The sequence below is a fragment of the Petaurus breviceps genome, unplaced genomic scaffold (genome assembly GCF_028583685.1).
Source record: "Petaurus breviceps papuanus isolate PSGF00001 unplaced genomic scaffold, PetGlider_PUasm1.0 90977, whole genome shotgun sequence".
Classification (NCBI taxonomy): domain Eukaryota; kingdom Metazoa; phylum Chordata; class Mammalia; order Diprotodontia; family Petauridae; genus Petaurus; species Petaurus breviceps.
Genome location: NW_027187391.1, coordinates 42114999 through 42119902, shown reverse-complemented (window position 1 = coordinate 42119902; position 4904 = coordinate 42114999).

Here is a 4904-nt window from a genome sequence, read left to right as displayed (position 1 = left end):
TATTATGTCAATAGATATTTGAGGGGAAATGAAATGAAAAATTAAACACATGTGCAGGGTTTAGAGTTGATAACCTTTCCTATATGTAGCAGACTTAAATCAACATCCTGCATATAGACTCAATGAAGTTAGATGGTCTATGCAGTGCATTACACTAGTTCACAGCCACATCAACCCTTTTCTATCGGCTACCAATTTGTTTCCTTATTAGTTCTTATTCTAAAGATTAATAAGGTACTAACACAATCAAGAAGAAAGCTTTTATATTCCCTCATAAAATGATAGAAACACACAATCCTGTTTAATTATCTAGCTCTGAGCTCCCATCTTGTTATAAAGTGCAAAATCTCTCTCTTCTCTCCTCTCTCTCCCTCTCTCCCTCTCTCCCTCTCTCTCCCTCTCTCTCCCTCTCTCTCTCGCAACTCCCTGGTCTCATAAGCTAAAACAACATAATTGTTCTTGCTAATATAGCTTATTACACTAATAAAAAAGTAAAACAAAGCAATAAAGGCAAGAGAAAGAGTTGTGAAATAGACTATTCTTTAGCAACACTGATACTGACTCTGCAACTCAAGAAACTCTTCTCTCAGAATAGTCATTCAAAGTCCCCCAAGAATTCTCTGCAGATTATCTCATCCATATCATATTTTCTTGCCAGAATAAGAGTTAAACCCAGTTCTTCCAGAATGTCTCTTTAGACTTCTGTCTCTCTTTTAAAAGTTTTATTGATATGTTTTGTTTCTACATTATACTCCTTGCTTTCTGTTTAGTTCAAGTTGTTAGCTTTTGTCTTTTAAATCTCTTCACTATCCCCTCCCTAAACTCCTAAACTGAGAGTCTGTTTTGCTTATGACTAATCTTTCCTTGTAAGCTCCCTATTACACTCCTCTTTTCCTTCATTCTTTTTTTTTTTTAAGCAATCGGGGGTTAAGTAACTTGCTCAAGGTTACACGGCCAGTTATTTCTGGGTGTGGTGCTGAGTATCTGAGCCCGGATTTGATCCAGGTCATCCCAACACTGGAGCCGGTGCTCTTACTCGCTGTGCTACCTGGCCGCCCCTTTTCCTTCATTCTTTATCACTGTCTCTGTTGAGTCGAATATATTTCTACACTAAACTCTTTGTGTGCATTCTAACCTTTCTTGACTAGTTTGCATGAAAGTGAAATAAATAAAATTAGGTCAGAGGTGCTGTGGGGAAATAAACTCTCATACATTACTGATGTCACTGAAAATTGGTTCAGTGATGTGGTGATAATGAGTAACAAGAATTATAAAAATGTTCATGTCCTTTAACCTTTTAATTCCACTTTAGAAAATGACCCTGAAGGAAATAAATCAAAAGAAAAAAGTAATTTGTACAAAATTTTTATAACACCACTATTTGTAATATTGAAAAATTAGAAGAAACTTAAATGCTCCATAAAAGAGGAATGCCTATGCAAATTCTGGTATAATAGTGCAATGAAATACACTAATAACAAATGTGTAGACTATATATACATATAGGACATAATTTTAATGAAATAATTTTACATAACAAATTTAACAAAAAAAGCAGAATCTAAGAAAACATACACAACTAATATTAACATACATTAGCTACACAGCTATTTATAGCTATATAAGAATGCAGGCATGTACATTTTAAAAGTTAGACAATCTCTAGTGATATTAAGAAGGCAGTTAGGTGGCATAGTGGATAGATCACCAGGCTTGGAGTCAGAAAGACTCATATTCTTAAGTTCAAACACAGCCTCAGACATTTACTAGCTATGTGACCCTGAACAAGTGACTTAACCCTGTTTGCCTCAGTTTCCTCATCTGTAAAATGACCTGGAGAAGAAAATGGCAAACCACTCTAGTATCTTTGCCAAGAAAACCTCAAATGAGGTCATGAAGAGTCAGACATGACTGAACAACAACAGTGATATTAATACAGTTTAAGTGGATTAAAAATTCATTTTTGTTCTGTAAATTTGTTGAAGTTTCTAAAATAAAAAAGTCCACAAGTATCCATCCCTGTAGGGCCAGCCTTCTGAGTAAACAGAATGAGTAGACACCTCTATTTACAATGCCTAAAATTCCCTCATTGCCTATTAGTTCCTTTGGTTCTTGTAGGTTAATTTATTTTTGGCCTTTAAAAGTTCCTAATTAAAATGAAAACACCTCTGGAAAGGATTAATCATTTAAATCAACTAACACTTTGGAGAAAGGGGTGGCTTCATTAGGAATTAAGAATGATAGAGGAAAGAGCGGACGCCACCGAGTCAGGCCAGAGCCGCTGCCGTCACCATGACCCGTGGTAACCAGCGTGAGCTTGCCCGCCAGAAGAACATGAAAAAGCAAAGCGATTCAGGCAAGGGAAAACGCCGGGATGATGGGCTCTCTGCAGCTGCCTGAAAGCAGAGGGACTCGGAGATCATGCAACAGAAGCATGAAAAAGCCAATGAGAAGAAGGAAGAGCCCAAGTAACTCTATGGCTCATGCCCATCTCTTTTGCCCGTCGACCGTGTGCCTGGAGCCAGTCCCGTCACGCTCTCGCCTCCTCCTGTAGCGCTCACAGGTCCCAGAACTGATGGCATTCCCTTCGCCCTGTGTCTGCAGTGGGTTCCCTCTGTGCATCCTTTCCCCCAGGCAGCCTTGCTCTCCTCCAGGGCATTCCTGGGGTGAGGGGACTACCTTTTCCCAGTGTTTCTTATTCCTACGGGGCTTACCCCAGAGTATTAAAAGTAGCTTTGTCATTCCAAAAAAAAAAAAAAAAAGGAATTAAGAATGATAGCTTGTAATTATGTAGCTCCTCTGACAACCATGTGAAGCAAATATTGCAAATATTAGGATCATAAGATCATGGATTGTGAGCTGGAAGGGGCCTTATATGCCATCTAGTCAACCCCCTTCATTTTACAGGTGAAGAAACTCCAGCCCATATAGCAAAATGACTTAAGTAGGGTCACACAGATAGTGAGATTTGAACTCAAGTCCTCGAACTTCATCTTTTTGTTATCTTAAGTCTTTAAAAGAAAATGCGAATTTCATTATCTTTGGTATAAAACAGAAGCTAAGACACAGACATCAAGATCACACACATAGCATCAGTGCTAGGCTCTCAAATATAGGTCTTCTAACTCTATGATCAATTTATCTTTCTGCTTCCTTTTAAGCCAGGGATAGGGAACCTACAGCCTTGAGGCCACATGTGGCCTTCTAGATCCTTGACTGAATCCAAATTTTAATGTTCTGTAAAATTAGGGTTCAGTCAAAAGGCCGCACTTTAGGATCTAGAAGATCACAGTTTCCTCACCCTTGTTTTAAGCTCTGACAGCTCATTGCAAGGCATAGTACACAGCAGTAAGTGTCTGCTGGGGGACTAGCATTGAAAAAGGAGGAGACCAAACACAAAGTTTCCTCTACTTGACAATTTTGCTGAGTTAGGCTCCATGCTTCTATCAAAATAGATTACTTTGAGGGGTGGCCAGGTGGCTCAGCGAGTAAGAGCACCGGCTCCAGTGTCAGGATGACCTGGGGATTGAATCCGGGTCCGACACAGCACCACACCCAGAAATAACTGGCCGTGTAACCTTGAGCAAGTTACTTAACCCCGATTGCTATTAAAAAAAAAAAAAAAGGTTACTTTGCTATGACATTGCTGTAGAAGACAATGCTAATCTCTAGTTTTCAGTTCTTAAGATGGAGGTTTTGACTGATGGAAAACAGCTGCCCGTGTGATTGATGCTACTCCAAAGATATCACTTTCCATTCACCTGTTTTATTGTCTTCGTTGATGGAAAATTTTTTGCTGTTCAGTCATTTCTGACTTTTCATGACCCCTTTTGGTGTTTTCTTGGCAAAGATACCTGAGTAGCTTGCCATTTACCTCTCCAACTCATTTTACAGATGAGGAACTGAGCCAAATTTTACTGAGGGTAAAATGACTTGCCCAGGGTCACACAGCTAATAAGTGTCAGAGGTCAGATTTGAATTTAGGAAAATTAGTCTTCCTGACCACAAGCCAGGCACTTTATCCACTGTACCACCTAGCTATCCTTGCTTGAAAATAAGCAGGATCAGCAATGAGATTACATGTTTTCCTTGTCCATTTCCAATAATTGAGAGCTCACTCCTTCTTAGAAAAAACCTATTCCACCATTAGACAGTTTTAACTATGAGAAAGTCCTTCCTTATATCAAGCCCCAAGTAGTTTTCCCAGACTTTCTTCCATTAGTCCTGAGTTCATCTGCTTTATAGAAATAACACAAAGTACGACTTCTTCCATATGGCAACCACTGAAATATTTGAAGACAGCTATCATTTTTTTCCTAAGACTGTTATTTTCTAGGTGAAATATATCCAGTTCTCTCAACTCATCTGCGAATGCCTGGTTTCCATCTCTTTCACCATCCTATTTACTTTTCTAAGGATGAAGTCCAGCTTGTCAATGTTTTTCTTAATACATAATGTTCAGAACTGGAAACAATACTCCAGATGTGTTCTCACCAGGGAAGATTATCACCTCCCATCCTATGAATACTATTATTAATGCAGCCTAAACTTTTTTTTGCATGCTATTAGCTCATACTGAGCTTACTTTTTTTTAATTTGATATAGGGAACACCTAGTAAGGAAAATTCCTCTGTCAATGCTAATTGACAACTATGCTATAACATAAATCTCAGAAAATGTGACTATTATAAATACACAAATTAAAAATAAAGGACATATGAAATGAGATGCTATCAGAATCCAGAAAAAAAGTAGTGATAGATATATAGAATAACTATGTATGTGTATGTGTTATATCTGTACATATATAGATATAGATATGCACCTATTTGTATCTAATGGTAGGGAGGGGGAAAGAGGAAAAAAATAAATTTACATGATAATTTGGATATTTGGAGGGAATA